Below are 22,532 nucleotides of genomic sequence, written 5' to 3' on the forward strand. Positions count from 1 at the left end.
CGAAATGAAAGAATTACAAAGTCAATTACAGGAACTTTTAGAGCGTGGTTTCATTCGACTAAGTACATCACCATGGGGAGCTCCTGTTTTGTTTGTCAAGAAGAAGGATGGTACATTTAGGTTGTGTATCGACTACCGAGAGTTAAACAAACTTACCATCAAGAACCGTTACCTACTACCGAGAATCGACGACTTATTTGATCAACTACAAGGCTCGTCGGTTTATTCGAAGATTGATTTACATTCTGGATATCATCAAATGCGGGTGAAGGAGGATGATATTCCGAAGACTGCTATTAGGACGCGTTACGGTCATTACGAGTTTATGGTTATGCCGTTTGGATTGACAATCGCACCATCTGTGTTCATGGACCTCATGAACCGAGTGTGTGGATCATACCTTGACAAGTTTGTCATTGTTTTCATCGATGACATACTTATTTACTCAAAGAATGACCAAGAGCACGAAGAACATTTGAGAAAAGTGCTAGAGTTGTTGGGGAAAGAAAAACTGTACACTAAGTTTTCAAAGTGTGCATTTTGGTTGGAAGAAGTTCAATTCCTCGGTCACATAGTGAACAAAGAAGGTATTCAAGTGGATCCGGCAAAGATTGAAACCGTTGAAAAGTGGGAAACCCCGAAAACTTCAAAACACATACGCCAATTTTTAGGGCTAGCTGGTTATTACAGGAGATTCATCCAAGATTTTTCCAAAATAGCAAAACCCTTGACTGCGTTAACGCATAAAGGGAGGAAATTTGAATGGAAGGATGAACAAGAAAAAGCGTTTCAATTGTTGAAGAAAAAGTTAACTACGACACCTATATTGTCATTACCTGAAGGGAATGATGATTTTGTGATATATTGTGACGCCTCAAAGCAAGGTCTCGGTTGTGTATTAATGCAACGAACAAAAGTAATTACTTATGTGTCAAGACAATTGAAGATTCACGAGCAGAATTATACGACGCATGATTTGGAATTAGGCGCGGTTGTTTTTGCATTAAAGACTTGGAGGCACTACTTATATGGGGTCAAAAGTATTATATATACCGACCACAAAAGTCTTCAACACATATTTAATTAGAAACAACTGAACATGAGACAGCGCAGATGGATTGAATTGTTGAATAATTACGACTTTGAGATTCGTTACCACCCGGGGAAGGAAAATGTTGTAGCCGGCGCCTTGAGCAGAAAGGACAGAGAACCTATTCGAGTAAAAGCTATGAATATAATGATTCACACTAACCTTACTACTCAAATAAAGGAGGCGCAACAAGGAGTTTTAAAAGAGGGAAACTTAAGGGATGAAATACCCAAAGGATCGGAGAAGCATCTTAATATTTGGGAAGACGGAACCCAGTATAGGGCTGAAAGAATTTGGGTACCAAAATTTGGAGATATGAGAGAAATGGTACTTAGAGAAGCTCATAAAACCAGATACTCAATACATCCTGGAACGGGGAAGATGTACAAGGATCTTAAGAAACATTTTTGGTGGCCAGGTATGAAAGCCAATGTTGCTAAATATATAGGAGAATGTTTGATGTGTTCTAAGGTCAAAGCTGAGCATCAGAAACCGTCAGGTCTACTTCAACAACCCGAAATCCCGAAATGGAAATGGGAAAACATTATCATGGATTTCATCACTAAATTGCCAAGGACTGCAAGTGGTTTTGATACTATTTGGGTAATAGTTGATCGTCTCACCAAATCAGCACACTTCCTGCCAATCTCTATTATCTGTGATAGGGATGACAGATTTATTTCAAGATTCTGGCAGACATTACAGCAAGCATTAAGAACTCGTCTAGACATGAGTACTGCCTATCATCCACAACCTGATGGGTAGAGTGAAAGGACGATACAAACGCTTGAAGACATGCTACGAGCATGTGTTATTGATTTCGGAAACAGTTGGGATCGACATCTACCATTAGTAGAATTTTCCTACAACAACAGTTACCATTCAAGCATTGAGATGGCGCCGTTTGAAGCACTTTATGGTAGAAAGTGCAGGTCTCCGATTTGTTGGAGTGAAGTGGGGGATAGACAGATTACGGGTCCGGAGATAATACAAGAAACTACCGAGAAGATCGTCCAAATTCAACAACGGTTGAAAACCACCCAAAGTCGACAAAAGAGCAACGCTGACATTAAAAGAAAAGATATAGAATTTGAAATTGGAGAGATGGTCATGCTTAAAGTTGCACCTTGTAAAGGTGTTGTTCGATTTGGTAAACGGGGGAAATTAAATCCAAGGTATATTGGACCATTCAAGATTATTGATCGTGTCGGACCAGTTGCTTACCGACTTGAATTACCACAACAACTCCCGGCTGTACATAACACTTTCCACGTCTCAAATTTGAAGAAATGTTTTACTAAAGAAGATCTCACTATTCCGTTAGACGAAATCCAAATCAACGAAAAACTTCAATTCATCGAAGAACCCGTCAAAATAATGGATCGTGAGGTTAAAAGACTTAAGCAAAACAAGATACCAATTGTTAAAGTTCGATGGAGTTCTCATAGAGGACCCGAGTTCACCTGGGAACGAGAAGATCAGATGAAGAAGAAATACCTGCACTTATTTCTAGAAGATACGTCAACACCTCCAACTGCTTAAAATTTCGGGATGCAATTTATTTAACGGGTAGGTACTGTAGTGACCCGAACTTTTCCATGTTTATATATATTAAATGAAATTTATATTTATATGATTAAGTGTTTCCAACATGTTAAGTAATCAAACTTGTTAAGACTTGATTAATTGAAATAGGTTTTATATAGTCAATTGACCACCCAAGTTGACCGGTGATTCACGAACGTTAAAACTTGTAAAAACTATATGATGTCATATATATGGATATATATATAGTTAATATGGTATTATGATAAGTAAACATATCATTAAGTATATTAACAATGAACTACGTATGTAAAAACAAGACTACTAACTTAAGGATTTCGAAACGAGGCATATATGTAACGATTATCGTTGTAACGACATTTAAATGTATATATATCATATTTAGATATATTAATATATCATAATATCATGATAATATAATAATTTAACATCTCATTAGATATAATAAACAATGGGTTAACAACATTAAATGAGATCGTTAACTTAAAGGTTTCAAAACAACACTTACATGTAACGACTAACGATGACTTAACGACTCATTTAAAATGTATATACATGTAGTGTATTTAGATGTATTAATATAATTTTGTAAGACTTCAAGACATATATAAAAACCCTCATACTTAACGAAAATGGTTACAGTTACATTCCCATTCTTTTTTCATCAAGAATTCTAGTCGTATTCATACCCGTATTATACACAGCCTCTAGACGTACTTACTATGGGTATATACCAATAGGAACTAGCATGGGATTCCACTCTTGATTATGTCATGCATGACTAATCAATTTTAACTTCTACCATGATCTAGTCAACTAACTAGAAGTCCTTTTAACCCCACTCACCACTCACCACTTACCACTCATCATTCACTCCATTTCACTTCCAATTCTCTTTCTAATTCTCTCTCAACACACACACACTTATGAACAAATTTTTCTAGTAGCTAATCATCATCTTCATCAAAAATTACTTCAAGAATCAAGCTATAATCATCTTAGGAAGAACACTTCAAGAACACTTCGAAAATCTTTTCAAGTTTACTAGTTTACTTCCAAGCTTTCTAATCCATTCCAAGTAATCATCTAAGATCAAGAAACCTTTGTTATTTACAGTAGGTTATCTTTCTTATTCAAAATAATATTCATATTCAAACTTTGATTCAATTTCTATAACTATAAACTATCTTAATTCGAGTAAAAATCTTACTTGAACTTGTTTTGTGTCATGATCCTACTTCAAGAACTTTCAAGCCATCCAAGATCCTTTGAAGCTAGATTATTTCTTGTCACTTCCAGTAGGTTTACCTACTAAACTTGAGGTAGTAATAATGTTCATAACATTATTCGATTCATATATATAAAACTATCTTATTCGAAGGTTTAAACTCGTAATCACTAGAACATAGTTTAGTTAATTCTAAACTTGTTCACAAACAAAAGTTAATCCTTCTAACTTGACTTTTAGAATTAACTAAATACATGTTCTATATCTATATTATATGCTAACTTAATGATTTAAAATCAGAAAACACGAAAAACACCGTAAAATCGGATATACGCCGTCATACTAACACCGCGGGCTGTTTTTGATTAGTTAATTAAAAACTATGATAAAATTTGATTTAAAAGTTGTTCTTCTGGGAAAATGATTTTTCTTATGAACATGAAACTATATCCAAAAATCATGGTTAAACTCAAAGTGGAAGTATGTTTTCCAAAATGGTCATCTAGACGTCGTTCTTTCGACAGAAATGACTACCTTTACAAAAATAACTTGTAACCTGTATTTCCGACTATAAACTTATACTTTTTCTGTTTATATTCATAAACTTAAGTTCAATATGAAACCATAGCAACTTGAAACACTCAAAACGGATTTAAAACGAAGAAGTTATGGGTAAAACAAGATTGGATATTTTTGCTTGTTGTAGCTATGTGAAAATTGGTAATAAATCTATAATAATCATATCCTAGCTAACTTATATTGTATTATACATGTATTCTAATATATTATGTAATCTTGGAATACCATAGACACGTATGCAAATGTTTTGACATATCATATCGACCTATGTATATATGTTATTTGGAACAACCATAGACACTCTATATGCAGTAATGTTGGAGTTAGCTATACAGGGTTGAGGTTGATTCCAAAAATATATATACTTTGAGTTGTGATCTATCCTGAGACGTGTATACATCTAACTGGGTCGTGAATTGATTTAAGATAATATATATATCGATTTATTTCTGTACATCTAACTATGGACAACTAGATGTAAGTTACTAACGAGGACAGCTGACTTAATAAACTTAAAACAGTAAAACGTATTAAAAATGTTGTAAATATATTTTGAACATACTTTGATATATATGTACATATTTGTTATAGGTTCGTGAATCGACCAGTGGCCAAGTCTTACTTCCCGACGAAGTAAAAATCTGTGAAAGTGAGTTATAGTCCCACTTTTAAAATCTGATATTTTGGGATGAGAATACATGCAATTTTATAAATATTTTACGAAATAGACACAAGTAAATGAAACTACTTTATATGGGTGATTGATTGAAGCCGAATATGCCCCTTTTTAGCTTGGTAGCCTAAGAATTTGGGAACAGACCCCCAAATTGACGCGAATCCTAAAGATAGATCTATCGGGCCCAACAAGCCCCATTCTGGAATTTGGAATGCTTTAGTACTTCGATTTTATCATGTCCGATGGGTGTCCCGGAATGATGGGGATATTCTATATGCATCTTGTTAATGTCGATTACCAGGTGTTCACCATATGCATGTTTTTTATCTCTATGTATGGGATGTATATTGAAATATGAAATCTTGTAGTCTATTACTATGATTTGATAATATATAGGTTAAACCTATAACTCACCAATATTTTTGTTGACGTTTTAAGCATGTTTATTCTCAGGTGATTATTAAGAGCTTCCGCTGTTGCATACTGAAATAAGGACAAGATTTGAAGTCCATGCTTGTAGGATATTATGTAAAAACTGCATTCAAGAAACTTATTTTTGATGTAATATATTCTTATTGTAAACCATTATGTAATGGTCGTGTGTAAACGGTATGTTTTAGATTATCATTATTTGATAATCTACGTTATGTTTTTTAAACCTTTATCTACAAAATAAAGGTTATGGTTGTTTTAAAAATGAATGCAGTCTTTGAAAAACGTCTCATATAGAGGTCAAAATCTCGCAACAAAATCAATTAATATGGAACGTTTATAATCAATATGAACAGAACATTTCACATCATTTATGAATACTATTTTGTACAATTACCAGAGCGAGTGAAGGAAATGATGAAAGATATGCTTGTTCAATTGGCAAGCTTTTCTAACGAACCATCGTGCTCAGAAGGAAGCATAAGTTTGGAAGTATTATTGGGAAATGCACCATACAAAAGAATAACTCATATAGAATTTCTTGTAGTCAAAGCAAATTTGCAATACAATGTTATTTTGGGACGGTCTGCAATGATAACTTTTGGAGCTGTAACATCAATGGTACACGGAATGATGAAATCCCCTACACCAGCTGGAATAGCAACTGTATACGCATAACGGAGACGATATATTGAATGTGCTCAAATAAGTCGAACAAATGTTAAACTAATAATACATAATGATGGATTCATATCTCCAAATCCATTATTTCTAGAGGAAAAAATCATGATGGAAGAACATTAACAAAGGAATCGAGGAAAAACTCCATAATATTTTAGCAACAAATTTGGATGTATTTGCATGACAAGTTTCTGACATGACTGGGGCACAAAGACATATAGCTGAACATAAGCTAAATGTAAACTTAAATATTCCACCAGTTTGTCAAAAGAGAAGAGGCATGGCCCCAGAACGGAGCAAATTTCTCAAGGACGAAGTCAAATCTTTAGTGGATGGAAAAATCTTGCAAGAAGTTAAATACCAAACATGGGTAGCAAATCCATTAATGGTAATGAAAACAGATAATACTTGGAGAATGTGCGTAGATTTTACAGATATAAATAATGTTTTTCCAAAAGACTATTATCCTTTTTTCCAGAGATACATTGTGTTGACATATGTTTATGTAATAGTTTAGTGGCGCACAGTTTTAACCTTTGTTTGTAATGTATTTTCTAGTATTTACCATGGTAACAATGTAACTTATGTAACTTGGGAGGTTGTCATATATAAACAACCTCCCCACACCTTTTGTATCTAGTTGTCCATTTTGCACCTAAATATCTTATCTTGTTTCTCTCAAGTGTTCTTGAATAACTAATACCTCTAACCCACTAATCACTACACAAACCGGTCGATCTAGGCATCATTAGGGACTAACAATTGGTATCAGAGCGGGACTTGCTATCTTTCTTGTAGATCCAAGGGTTGAAGCCTCTAGATTTATGTTTTGAAGTGTTTGGTGTTCTTAGGTTTAGGTATCGCGATAACTCTTTATTTGGTCACGGTTTTACTTGTTAATTGTTAAGTATATTCGTTTTCTCTGCTTGAAATATGTTTAAAATGCTTAACAAGAACTGAAAATCTCATGCTTTAACTTAGATTAATTTGCTTCTTAAAGATCTTTGTATGAAAATGGTTAACATGGTTATCTCATGAAATCAATTTATGTGCCAAAATGGTCTGAAACTCATGAAGTTTTCTGTTAAATTAGTGTTTAGTTCATGTATTTTGTTCATAGTTCATGTTTAAATGTTCATGTTTCTGCTGTTATGACTAACTTACCATGAATGGGTTGCTTTATAACATGATTTAATCGAAACTTGCATGATAATAATCACTCAATGTGTGTTAAGGATAATTAAAGGCCTTAAATCTACTTGATTCATTGTATTTTAGCCATCAAATCTTGCTAAATTTGCTTAAATTCATTCGGTGTTCTTAAGTTTTTGTCCCAGATTATATGCTAGAAAACCCCTTATGGGTTTGGTTCTGCACAAAAACCTTCTAAGGTTACTTCACAACAGTGAAACCCTAAGGTTTTTGCTCGAATATTCTGTTCATTAACCCACGTGTTGACTTTGTTTTGGCTCCAAATCTTGGTCCTCTAGTTAATGCCCACCGAATTGCTTTTATCCGATAGACTTTAGAAGTGAAAAGGACATGTCCTTGACATAATCCCTTGATTTATGTCATAAAGGACAAAGGACTTGTCCTTTTGTGCATAAGCTTGTACTCTATTGTAAGAATTCACGTGCATGTGTATTCTCTTTCTTATAAGTCAACCTCTTTGAATTTTAATTGAAAAATATGATCAAGATGTTTTCAGTCAAGAAAATGCTCAAAAACAGTAGCAAAAATGAGACTTTTGCTCGAAAACAGTTTACAAATTGAGTCTTTCCTCGAAAAATTGTGTCCTAATTTTAAAAGAGTGTCTGAAAACAGTTATTTTCACTGCTCGAAAACCTTGCACAAAAAACTCTTAGCTGCTCGAAATTCTTAAGTTTTGTACCATAGTGCTAGAAAAATGAGCTGTCAGAAAACCTGGTTTTGCTTGAAAACCACCCTGTTTTGAAGGCTTGGTTTTGTCTGAAACCCTAGTTTTCTGCTAGAAAACTTAAGTGCTCTAGAACTAGGATCGTGCTCGAATACCTTAGCTGCTCGAATACTTTACCTGCTTGAAAAATAGGCTAGTGCTCAGTTATCTTGCCTGCTCGAAATCTAGGTTTTTGCTCTCATATCTGTTCTGCTCGAAGACTTTCCTTTCATAACTATATTGTTACTGCTCGAAAACACAGTCTGTTTTGAAATTTGGCTTTGCTCAAAAACCACTCTGTTCTTAAAAGTGGTTTTACACCAAAACCCTAATTTCACTATCCAATATTCTTGATTCCCTACACTCAAAATTTCTACTTAACAATCTCTTGTTAAACCTCCTCTCTTTTGCACCACTTAGTTTACACTCTTAGTTAAGATGGCTACTGCAAACCGTGATGCTTTTGTCATGGGCTAGGATACTCGTCCTCCCATGCTGTTCGAGGGACTGTTTGACGATTAGAAAGGAAGATTTGACAACTTCATCGATGGAAAGGGAGAACAAACCAAATACCTCTGGGATTCATTTCTCAATGGACCTAAGGTCTCACTTCATCCTGACACCGGCGTGGCTCTAAAACCCTATGAACTCCAGGGTGAAGAAGCCTAGAGAGCTCAAGCCGATATTGATTCCAGGTCCATTATCATGCAAGATCTTCCTCATGACATGTACAAATACGTCATCTCTCTAAAATCTGGAAAAGACTTCTAAATGAAATCACTTGTCAACAGGAAGGATATAGTCAATCAGATCAAACAAAACTTGACATTGCTCTCGCCATGTACGAGGACTACTTTCAGAAACCTGACGAACCGCTAAAGGACTGCTACAAATGCTTCTGTGAAGTCATCAATGAGCTGAAAAAGGTTGGAGTGAAGAAAGAAAATCAAGAGCTGAACATGAAATTCCTGAAGAAGCTAAATGCCACTTGGACACCATATGGAAACAAGTTCCGTGCTTCCAAAAACACCAAGAAGTACAACATCCATGAAGTTGTAGGCAAACTAATGAACCATCAATCTGATGTTCAAGCTGTTCAAAACCCTAAATCCAACCATACCGAAACCAGTGATCCAATGGCTCTGTACGTCAACAAAAGCTCCACCAAAACCACTTCCAACCGCACCAATTCACTCAAAGTAAAACAAACCGTGTCATCTGATGAGGATACATACTCTGATGTTCATGAAGAACATCGAGATCTTGTCAAGGCTGCCACAATGTTTAGCAAGCAACTGAACCTTAGGAGATCATCCAGAGGGTTCAGTAGAAACAATAACAATCGAACTTCATCTAGCTCCTCGTACTACAAAAAACCCGAAACCTCAACCACTCAAAACCGAGCTCCTGACAACAAGGACTCCAATAATGTGTGTTTCAACTATGGTAAAACAGGTCAGTTTGCCCGAGAATGCAGACTACCCAAACATAAGGATGCCGAGTACTACAAGAAAAAGATGCAACTCGCTCAAGATGCTGAAAAGGGGAAGGTTCTCAAATCCTCAGATGATGTCTGGTAAACTGGTCAGACGGTGAGCAGGAGCCTGAACGTGCTAATGTAGTCAAACTCACCAACATGAATCATGCTCCTGATATTGTTTCTTCCGACGATGAGGAAGAGGTACAACTTTACACTGACATAATTCATGAATACCATAACTCCGTAAATAATAATTCTGAATTTATCTCCGATGTATTGCATGCTCCCTCCAAAAAACCTAATGACCACACTGCCCAACATAGTATGTCCATTAGTGTTGAACCTGCCTCTAAAAATCATGATAGAATACTCTCCGAACTTCCTGATATGTATATTGACACGTTTGCTAAAATGAGTAAGGACCTTAGATCTTTTGCTAGTCAAGTTAAGGGACTACAAAATGAGAACCATGGGTTAAAAGCTGAATTGAAAATCAAAGTGTCAAACAATGCATACTTACACCTTCAGAAGGATCTAGCTGAAAAAGTAGCACAACTGAAGGAACTAGAATCTAGTGTGAGACCGTTACGCATAGAAAGGACAGACTTTAGGTTAAGAAATGAAGTTCTTAGTGAGAAAGTAGACAATGCCGAGAAAGAAATTAAGAAACTCACTGCCTCTAAGAAAACTCTTCTAGATACCTTAGAGCAAAAGATAAGTGAACCCCTTTTCGACCTTGCTAAGAAAACTTCTGAATGTTCTAAACTCGCTGCACATAATCTAGAGCTTCAAACTCGCCTAGGTTAATTCGAAGAGAAACTTTACAGGACCGAACAGTCTAAGGCAGTTTTAGCTGGACATATCTCGAATCAAACCCTGTTCATGAATCGACCAAAGGACTCCTTCCGTGAGAACAAAGGATTAGGCTTTTAAAATCCTCTCACCTTGACTAATATGACCAAAGCTGAGCCCCGTCTGTATGATAGTAGATACTTGATGATTGGCCTACCTGCACGATTCGCATTTGCATCCAACAGTGAGGTTGAGGAAGCATTGGCTAAAAGATCAACCAAAATGAAACGAGAAATTGCGCTAATCTATGATAAAATCAATGCTCTTTACTTGAAAAAGAAAATCCCATTTTCACACGAAAGCTTACCTGATTTGTTTAATGAGTGAGAAAGTTCGGAAGGTCAAAAACGTGTTGTCTACTTACCAACCCCGGTCTTAGAAAAATACATCATCACTTTAGAAAAGGAACTTTTTGAAAACAAAATGAAATCTTTTGACAATGAACGAAAATTTCTGATGATCATAAAGGCCTTGCAACACCAAATCTCACTCCATGTGACCACAAATGATCAATTTGCTCATGGTGTGCATGAACTTGAAAAACAGATTGCTAGTCAAGCGACTACTTTCTGTGAAATGATTTCAAAGTCCAAAGCCCCTCAGGCACCGCCACCCTGCCACCTTGAAGAATCATCAAATTCCCTTATTGATTCTCTCAGGGAAGAAATCGTTGACTTAAAACTTGAACTAAAAGGCTATAGAAAACATGTTGCTCTTATTGAAAAAGACAACATTGATTTGCATGTAAAAGTTTTAATGAATCGTGATTTTGAAAAAGCCGAAAAGAATTTTGGTCCAACATTAACACAAGACTATTCACAACAAAAGGAATCAAAATCAACGTAAGAGAAATTTGTACCATGGGTACCCACTTATTCTCAACGAGTTCTTCCCTCACATCACCAAGGTGTTCCTTACACTACTGTAGTGAACTCAAGGAAACCTGTCATTCCAGCTGTCACCATCCTAAAAAACCCTAATCATGGCTCTCGTTTAGAGATTGTTGTCACTAAAAGGGGTGCTAATCTCAAACCACCACATTTCGTAACCTTGATGAGAAAGCCAAAAAACCCTGTTCGAAGAATAATCCAAGAACATGGTGAGTATGACCACCCAGTAAGAAAAGTCCATAACCAGACAGGAGGGGTGGTTTAAGCAGCCCTCGCATCCATCGAAATGTCAACCACTCTAACTCCATCCAGAGCAACAATGGTAGACCATTGAAACACAACCCCGAATCCATCAGACATCCGCAATGACCAAATCTCAACTATGTTGCAAAGCGGGTATCTGATGGATTAACTAAGACTCAAAAGCGAAACCGTCTCAAAAGAGCATAAAGGGCTAGACAATCATTACTTAAAAATATGAATCGTTTTCAAACTGAGTCTAAATTTGGTGTTTTAAATTTCACAGGACCTAAACCAAAACAAAGCATTTTGAAAGCATGGAAACCCAAGACTGAAACAGTCCAAGCATCCTCAAGTCTTGCTTCTCAATCAGGGTCATTAAATTGTAATAGATGTAAAAGACATCTGTATTTTTGTCACCAAAACCATGATTCGTGTGTTGTAATGAATGTTCAGACCTTGTTGAATGTTTTATCTGATGAACTTAATGAAATTCTCTGAATGTGTCTGCTTACAAGGAATCCGAGATAACTAGGGTCCCTAAACCATTTGCTTAACTCTGTTTTGCAGGTTATCCCAACATGTGTTTGGTATCTGGATTCTGGTTGTTCCAGACACATGACTGGTGATAAATCCATGTTGAAAAACTATGCCAACAAGTTCCTAGGTACAGTTCTCTTTGGAAATGATGAAATTGCAACCATAGAAGGGTATGGAGACTATGTGTTCAACGGTGTAACCATCAAGCGCGTGTCCTATGTTCGAGGCCTTGGATACCGTCTCTTCAGTGTTAGTCAATTACGTGACAGTGATCTCCGCATGATCTTTGAAAGAACCATGTGCTGTGTCCAAACCATGGAGGGAGACAATTTACTCGAAGGGAAACGTGAATCCACTCTTTACTCTCGTGTCATGAAAAACATGTCTTCAAATTTACAACCACTCTGCCTGGTTTCCAAAGCTTCCTCTGAAACCTCATGGCTGTGGCATCACCAGAGGTCACACCTTCACTCTTAGAACCTCAACAAACTAGGTTCCAATAATCTTGTTGACGGTGTTCCACTCATCTCATTTAATTCCACACACGTTTGCCCTTCCTGTGCTATGGGAAAGATTCACAAATCCTCCCATAAATCAAAAACCGAATTCAACACCACTAGTCCATTACATATGCTACATATGGATATTTATGGACCTATGCGTATTTCCAGTCTAGGCTGCCAAAAATACATTCTGATGATAGTTGATGACTATTCTCGTTACACCTGGGTCAGATTTCTGAAAAGTAAGTCTGAAACTCCCAAAATAATCATTGAATTCCTAAAAAGAATCCAGCTCTCCACCAATAAACTGGTTCGAATCCTCAGAACTGATAACGGCACATAATTTCAAAACTCGGTTCTTAATTCATATCTAGACCAGGCCGGTATCACCCATCAAACCTCTGCCGCTCGCACTCCATAATAAAATGGCGTTGTTGAAAGACGAAATCACACTCTTGTTGAAGTAGCAAGAACAATGCTTGTTTATTCCAAATTACCTCCGTCTCTCTGGGCAGAAGCTATCAACACTGCGTGTTTTACTCAAAATCGGTCCATCATTAACCGACGGTTTGACAAAACTCCATATGAACTTCTTTTCGATCGTCAACCAAATGTGAAGTACTTTCGCATCTTCGGATGTGTCTGCTATGTCCTAAACGATGAAGACAACCTTGGAAAGTTTGATGTTCGCGGTGATGAAGCAATATTTATTGGCTACTCTCAGGATTGTGTGGCATATCGTGTATATAATCGTCGAACTCGAATCATTAAAGAAAGCGCCAATGTTAAGTTTGAAGAGATGTCTGGAATGGTACTTGGACATAATGGTTCTCGCCCTGGTCTCAATTCTGATTCTCACCTCCGACATGTTCCACTGGCCACCTCTGATGATCTGGATGTGTTGTTTAAACCCATCATCCCTTCAATGATGTCAAACCCCACGGTACCCTCTGAACATGTTCCCCCCAAATCAATCACAGTTGATTCCTCTTCTCTTGCGGTCGTGGGCGAATCACCATCCAATGAAAGCAATTCATCCGAATTTCTTCTTCTGGATGACCTTGACACTAGAGTGTCTTCCTCAAATAATGCTCCCATTGCCAACTCTCATACTCCAGCTGTTGAATCGCCTCCTCTTGAAACTAGTGAAGCTTCTCCTTCAAATGAAATAGATACTAGAATCTTCGACGCTACAACTCCTCCTGTACTTTCCACTTATCAAAATGCTGATACCCTTGTTCCACTGTGGGAAGAAAATGCCACCTACCCTGCTGCCAACATTGAACCTACTGGATCCTCATCCTCTTCGTATGTTGACACCTCTCTTGATGATGGATCTAATTCACCTCTTCCACATACCATGAAATGGACTGTGGATCATCCAATTCATCAAATCATTGGTGATCCAAATGCTCTTTTCCGACCTCGTAAGGCTTCCAACAATGAATGTCTCTTCGCTGCCTTTCTGAGCAAGATCGAACCTAAAACTGCTTATGAGGCCCTCCAAGATCCCGACTGGTCTATTGCCATGCAAGAAGAAATTCATCAATTTGATCGGCTTGATGTATGGGAACTTATTCCTCGTCCATCTGGCAAAACCATCATTGATACCAAGTGGATTTTCAAAAATAAGAAGGATCCTCATGACATCATCATTCGTAACAAAGAACGTCTTGTAGCAAAAGGATATAGACAACAAGAAGGAATTAACCACGAGGAAACATTTGCTCCTGTAGCTCGATTAGAAGCCATCTGTCTGTTTCTATCATATGCTGCTCACAAGTAATTTACCGTTTATCAAATGGACGTAAAAACTGCTTTTCTGAACGACATTCTTCAAGAAGAGGTCTATGTCGGTCAACCTGAAGGTTTTGTAGACTCCAAACGCCCCAATCAAGTGTATCTCCTTTCCAAGGCTCTTTATGGTCTAAAACAGGCGCCCAGGGCATGGTATGAAACCCTGACCACATTTCTTCTCAAGAACAATTTCTCACGTGGAACCATAGACACAACTCTATTCATCTGAAAACAGAATGAACACATCTTGTTAATTCAAGTCTATGTTGATGACATCATCTTTAGCTCCACTTCCCCCGCTCTCTGCTATGAGTTTTCTGAACTCATGAAAAACAAGTTCGAAATGAGCATGCTCAAAGAACTCCATTTCTTTCTAGGATTAGAAGTTAAACAACTTCCGAAGGGGATTTTCATCGGACAATCAAAATACATTTCCGATATGTTCAAAAAGTTTAACTTTCCTGAGATGAAAATCAGCCCCACTCCAATGTCAATCAACATTTCATTACATGCTAATCTGGATAGTCAACCTTTTGATTAGACACTCTATAGGAGCCTAATTGGCTCATTGATGTATCTCACTGCTAGTAGACCCGACATCATGTTTGCTGTATGTATTTGTGCCCGATTTTAAGCCAACCCTATGTACTCTCACTACAAGGCCGTAATGAGAATATTTAGCTATCTCAAAGGCACACCCAATCTTGGACTCTGGTATCCCTTTGGGACTGGATTCAACCTTACGGCATTCACGGATGCTGATCATGGTGGTGACCACGTAAACCAGAAAAGCACCTTTGATGGTCTCCATTTCCTAGGTCGCAAATTAGTCAGCTGGTCCTCCCACAAGCAAAACTGCATCTCTCTTTCCACAGCTGAGTCTGAGTACATTGCAGCTGCAAGTTATTGCTCCCAAGTGCTGTGGTTGCGGTCCCAACTACTTGACTATGGATTCAAATTCCACAAAATCCTGATTTACTGCGACTCTCAGAGTGCCATTGCTATCACTAGCAATCCGGTTCACCACTCTCGAACCAAACACATAGACATTCGTTATCACTTTATTAAGGATCATTTTGAGAAAGGCAATGTTGAATTGGTAAAATTGGCATGGTTGATTTCTTTTCCATTTAGGATCCTGGCAAGTGCCTAGGGGGAGTGATGCACTTGCCTAGGGGGAGTATTGTGTTTTTCAAAATCTGATGCATCACATTTTGAGGGGGAGATGAAAGCAATGGCTCTCACATAAATTATAGTGTGAGACCCCGTGTCAATATGATTTTCAAAATCTAAACTGACTTTTACACAAGTAACAGTGTAAAACTCGCATTTTCAAACATAACTCTCCTTAACACTACAACTATCTAGGGGGAGTTAAAATCAAAATGTCAGTAATGCCGGAGGATGTGTCCCAGTGACTGCCTCACAAGGATATGTCTAAATGACTGCCCCAATCCAACCAGTCAGCAATGACGGAGAATGTGTCCCGGTGACTGCCTCAAGAGGATGAGTCTAAATGATTGCCTCAAATTCACAGTCAACACTGACGAAGGATATGTCCCTGTGACTGCCTTAAGAGGATGTGTCTATATGACTGCCTCATGGTTCCCGATCTCAAAAGTTGTAAAAACCTGAGAAAATTAAATTTTGAAAAATAATTAAAGATTAAACCTTAACTTGATTATTTCACAGAATTTCTTAGAATTCTTAAGGTTTTCATGCTGTACCAAAAATCCTGTTAAAATCCTAATCTGCTCGAAAAACTGAACATTTTCGAGCAAGTTTAAACTCTGAAGGTTTTCAAGCAATTGTGTATGAATTCTCAAGTTTTCAAGCTATGCATTTATGTTTAAAGGTTCTCGAGCAAGCTTGACTGAAATTCAAAGTTTTCAGTCATCAAGTGCCTATAAAAGGACAAAAGTTCACTTTTAACCCATCACTTTCAAATCTCACTTAAAAAAAAAAAAAAAATCTAAGGCCCACTTGCTCTAAGGAAAACCATCATCCTCACTGTTCATCGTCCCTTTCCCTTAAGCAAATCAGTATTTTCTCTTATTTATGTATTTATGATTCAATCTGACTCTCTCATATCGCCTCTGTAATCATTTAAACATATGAAACATGCCATGATTTGTATACTTATTTGCTTGATCTCTGTTTTACTGTGCAAAGGGGTTTCGAACCCTAGAACTTATAACTGACTCGATTACACCTAAAATGTAAAATTGTTAGTTAAATCAACTTAGGGTTCATGCTATGTGATGATTTGAACATGTTTACTTCCATTAATCCTCCTTTATATGCTTTCGTCTTCACAATTACGAAAAGTGGACGAATTTAGGGTTTTTACTTTGTTCGAGCATATTTAGTATTTAGTCATGATTTAACACTTCTAACTAGTTAGGTTTGATGTAGATTTTTCACATTGAAGTTAATTTTAGCCTAATTTGATGATCTCTTTGCTTCATCTCCAATATGTGTTCAAACAGACAGAGTGTTCGAAAACTTCATGTTTTCGAGCACTCGAAAACCTTTGATACTCGAAAAAGTATTCTTACTGAAAACCTTTGATGTTCGAAAATGTGTTGTATGAAAAATGTGTAGTGACTGAAAACTTACTGCTCAAAAAGTTGCTCAAAAATGTGTAGTGACTGAAAACTTACTGCTCAAAAAGTTTGGTCTGAAAATACTGTTTGTGCTCGAAAAGGTGTGTTGTATGAAAAACCCTTGTTGCTTGAATACGTTGACTGAAAATTCTTGTTGTATGAAATGCTTGAATAGTGCATGCTCGAAAACCCACTATTGCTTGAAAACCAACTCTTGCTCGAAAAGTGTTCTTGCCCAAAATTTTAATAAGTGTTGGCAATGTCATAAAACTGTCTTTGATAAATTTTTAATTGAAATAATTAAATGTTTTTGACAAAAACTTTTTCAAACACACCATATGAACTGTGTTTTAACTAACCATGCTCATGATGCAAAAGCAATGTCGAACAATGCCTTTTTCAATGAAGATGTCCCCACCCCATGTGACTACAGGGTCCCCATCTTGCTAAACCACCCGATGCGCAACGTATTCACTGAGTTCGAGCATGCTTCTGAACGACAGCTACTCTTGATGCGGGACACCATGACTTACCATCCATCTGTTGACGATGCCCCTGACTTTTTTTCTTTTCTAGCTACTCAAAACCCTGATCGAAGAGTTTCTTTCACTCTAACTGACATGAGACGATTCTTAGGCATCCCAATAAGAGCTGAATATGATGAATTCCCCTCTGAAAATGAGATGTTAGCTGTCGTACAACAACTTGGATACGATGGAGAGGTCACAAAGATAAGAGCGTTCAAAAACCAACGTATGGCACAACGATGGGCAGTGCTGTACACCTTTGTCAACCGATGCTTCAACCTGATGCAGACTGGATCCGATCACATCACCATTTTCTTGTTAAAAATCTTATATGGTATCATGTTCCTGCCTACTGCTAATTTTGGGCGCGTTATCTGGGATCACATGATAGAAATACACTCAGCACATCTCCTATCATACATTCAATTTCAGAGATTCTACGCAAACATTCTTTCAGGCATAATTGATGACAGCAACAAAACTCCTGAACCTATCCCTAGAGATCGGGTTGAACCACTTGTGGAGCAGGAATACATCTCATATATTCAAAATAAAATAGGGTCCAAGAATGTACAAGCTCAACACATACCTGCTCATTTACTAAATCTCAGACCAAGAGACGATCCAAGAATAATGAGGTACTTAAGAGAGATAGGAGCTCCTATGGATCCCCTACCACCCGAGGAACCTACCCAAGGAGCTGATAGGACACCTGGCAAGGGGTCTAGCAAGCGAGGGTCAATGAAAAGAAAGTCTAAGGGGAAAAGATTTGAGGGTGATTCTAGGCCGAAAAAGAAAACCAAACCAAAGAAAGTAACCTCTGAACAACTCCAAAAGGTTCTACATGATATTGATCGGAGTGATAAGGATGGAAATGAGGGCGTGGTTGAAAAATCAAGAGAGGATGTGCGGATCGGGAGAGAGATAGGGCAAAAAGAAAAAGTTAGCCCTCCACAAACACTTGGAAGCTACTCAGATGCACAAACATCTGTTTCATATGAGTTAGAGTCGGAGACTTTAGATGAGATTCACCAAAAACAGTTTGAAAATGTGTCTAGTGCTCGTAGGGATTTGGTGCAGTCCTATACCGAACGTTCAGTGTCTATAGCTCAGACTGCAATAACAAGCGTAGAGACATGCAAATCTCCGGACATTGCCTCTCTAAGATCACTTGGAAGTCCTATTCCAACAGGCCTCACTGCTCAGCTCTCAAGCTCAACAGTGGTGACAACCGAGTTTCGTCAAGAATCTCAGGGTGTTTTCACTAACATTTCTATGCAGGGCCCCATCATATCCTCTCCACCTTGATTCACATCACCTCCACCTGATCTCAGTGCTTCACTACCACCACTATCACCACCCATCATGACATCATCTCCAATCACTCAGTCAGTCACTCACCAACCGAACCTTCAACGGGAGAACGAATTTCATGCTCACCTTCTCTCTGTCAATATTTCTGAGGATGACTACATCAGAAGAGCTATTCTTGGCCTTCTCAACTCTCTTCAACTAATTCCGAACTATCCTCATGTACTTGAACTGATTTCGTGTCGTGTTGATCAACCATCTTCCTCCTGGCGATATGATGACCCCGATTCCGGCGGCCAACATGAGGGGGAGAATATCGGAGGAAGATCCGCTGTGCATATCACTCAAACTTTCAGTCAAACACAAACTCCACCTAGCTCTTCTAGGAAAGGGAAAGAAATTGTTGATGACTCTGATGTGCCTGAAGGAATGGTCGAAGGGATTGAATACACAGTATAAGAAGATGATGTTGCCCCCGAGGGACATGATGTGATTACAATAAACTCTGATGACGAAGATGACTTTGATGAAGTTATGTTTGTTGATGTGAAAGAAAAAGTAGAAACCAAAATTGAAATGTCTGAAGCAGTGGTTACCTCAGCAGAAACCACTCTTGCTATGGTGGTGTACACGAGTCCAGAAATCAAAGCCATCACCTTACATTCTGAAACAACCATCACATCTGCACCGCAGCTTATCATTCCAAAATCTGAAGAAGAAGAGTACTTCAGAAACCTGAAACCTCAACCAACTGTTACCATTGAAGGAGCATTCTCAAAAGAGAATTATGTGAACTTAGAAGCTCCTGACGAGGAAGAGCTCAATGAATTTGATCGTTTTGTCACTCAAGAATACACCGGTGAACCTCCTCATAGATTTCCCAAACCTACCACTCAACCGAATCCTGAACAATCCACGTCATCTGATCCACAACATGGAGAATTCAACAAACATAGAGCACTTCCAATCAAAATTGGTGAACCTCAATATGAAAAGGTACTATAGGGTTGTTGGCTGGAAGATCAAGCGTACAGGATCTTTGTGATTGAAGACAAACTTAAAAACTTGCCAGTAGCTGAAAGGTTCAAGACAATTGGGTGCTATGATTTTCTTAATGACAAGGACAAGTTGATAATGTACCGTTATCAAAGGCGGGTTTATAAGAACTGGGATGAGGTTGACATGGAGTACCAGAAAGAGTATCCGATTATTGTCATAAACAGTGAGTTCTGCAGGTCATTGTTAAAGAGAGTGTTTACCCCATTTTTTAGAGTGATTCGTTTAAACGACCAAGAGTACACGTTCTCGGAGTATGATCTGATTGAACTCAAACCGGTTGATGTGTTATTCCTATACAATTGGTTGAGGGAAAAAATAAGAAAGACTTGGGTTATCGAAAAGGCAATCGAAAGGGTGAGAAGGTTTATGAAAGACAGAATTAAACTTGCCTCTAAATATGATTTTCAGCTAGGTGTTAAATCGATTCGAAAGAAGATCCTTCTCTCTGCTCCAAATCAAACCATCGACATGCTGGATTTATCTCGATTTAAGATTTGCTATTGCTTTGACACACCTGAAGAAGGCTTTATCTTTCGCAACAAAATCAAAAAGCCCATATTTATTCGCAAATCTGAGCTGCCAAAATACTTTGATGGAACCCTCAAGCGTGCTCTAAAGATATTCGACATTTGCAAACGAACAGAGAACATAGGGAACTATTAAAAGCTAATGACGAACAAGATGGCAAATCACATCAATGAACTTCTTAAATTCAGGCTATACATGAGGCAATTTGATACTTCGTCGGGGATTAATAGGAAGAAGAACTACTTTACAGGTTCTCAATATGTACCACGATTTGAATACAAAATCACCAGCCTCAAACAGTTCATCATTCCCAAACACTATGAAAGGAACTACACACCGGAAAGTGACGTGATTAAGACGATGAAAGCTGAGGAAGAAGCAAAGAAGAAGGCCTCAGAAGGTGCAAGCCAAAGCTGATGATTGGGAGGTGATATTTTTTTTGAAAATCGCATGCCAAGAGGGAGATTGTTGACATATGTTTATGTAATAGTTTAGTGGCGCACAGTTTTAACCTTTGTTTGTAATGTATTTTCTAGTATTTACCATGGTAACAATGTAACTTATGTAACTTAGGAGGTTGTCATATATAAACAACCTCCCCACATCTTTTGTATCTAGTTATCTATTTTACACCTAAATATCTTATCTTGTTTCTCTCAAGTGTTCTTGAATAACTAATACCTCTAACCCACTAATCACAACACAAACCGGTCGATCTAGGCATCATTAGGGACTAACACATTGGTAGGTAGAATCTTTGGCTGGATTCCGTTATGAGTGTTTCCTGGATGCTTACAAAGGATACCATCAGATTCTAATAGAAGAAAATGATGAAGATAAAATCGCCTTTCACAAAACGAATTGAATCTTATGTTATATAAAAATGCCTTTCGATATGAAAAATGTCGGAGCTACCTATCAACGTGTTATTGACATGGCCTTTAGAGAAAACATTGGCAGAAATGGAAGCTTATGTGGATGATATAGTAATCAAAAATAATATGGAAGAACAGATGATTAGAGATATTTTGGAAACTTTTGGTTCAATACGAAAAATCAATATGAAGTTAAATCTAAAGAAATATACTTTTGATGTCGAGGAATGAAAGTTTTTGGGCCATGTAGTCACAGGAAGGGGATCAAGGGGAATCCCAAAAAGATTTAAGCAATTGAAGAGATGACTTTACAAAAAAAAGGATATACAAAGTTTAAACGGAAGGCTTGCAACATTAACTAGATTTTTATCAAAAGCAGCAGAAAGGTCATTACCATTTATGAAAGTGTTGAAAGGTTGTTTGAATAAAAAAGATTTTGTGAGGACGACAGAGGCCGAAGAAGATTTTCAGGACATTAAGAAGCTGTTAAAAGAGTTGCCAACTTTGATTGCATCAATTGCAGGAGAAACACTAATACTTTAAATGGCGGTGTCAAACAAGGCAATTAGCTCTATTTTAATAGCAGAACAAAATGGTATTCGAATGCCTATATATTTTGTTAGTAAAGTTTTACATTAAAGTGAAGCAAATTACCCACCAATTGAAAAGTTAGATAATGCTTCAGTGCACACCGCTAGACGGTTGAGAAGATATTTTTAAGTGCATCTAATTCTAGTTCTAACACATCAAAAAAATTTAGCAAATATTAAAACACCCAGAATCATCGGGGCGATTAGCAAAGTGGATAGTGGAATTGGGAGAATATGAGATTAACTTTTCCTCAAGAAATACAGTAAAAGGATAAATTTTGGCTGATTTTCTTTTAGAAAAAAGTGAAAGAATTGAGCAAATCAAGAAGCCTGAATGAGACGCTCAGTTGTGGGAGTTACACACAGATGGTGCGTCAAGTGAAGAAGGAGTGGGGCAAGGGTTAGTTCTTACCAATCCAGATGGTGAAGAACATACATATGCTCTCAAATTTTGTTTTTATGCATCCAACAATGATGCAAAATATGAAGCATTAATATAAGGCTTACGCATAGCAACAGATATGGGGATAAAGCATTAACGTGCTTATGTTGATTCACAGATTGTAG

Source organism: Rutidosis leptorrhynchoides, chromosome 2 (assembly GCF_046630445.1).
Source record: "Rutidosis leptorrhynchoides isolate AG116_Rl617_1_P2 chromosome 2, CSIRO_AGI_Rlap_v1, whole genome shotgun sequence".
Classification (NCBI taxonomy): Eukaryota; Viridiplantae; Streptophyta; class Magnoliopsida; order Asterales; family Asteraceae; genus Rutidosis; species Rutidosis leptorrhynchoides.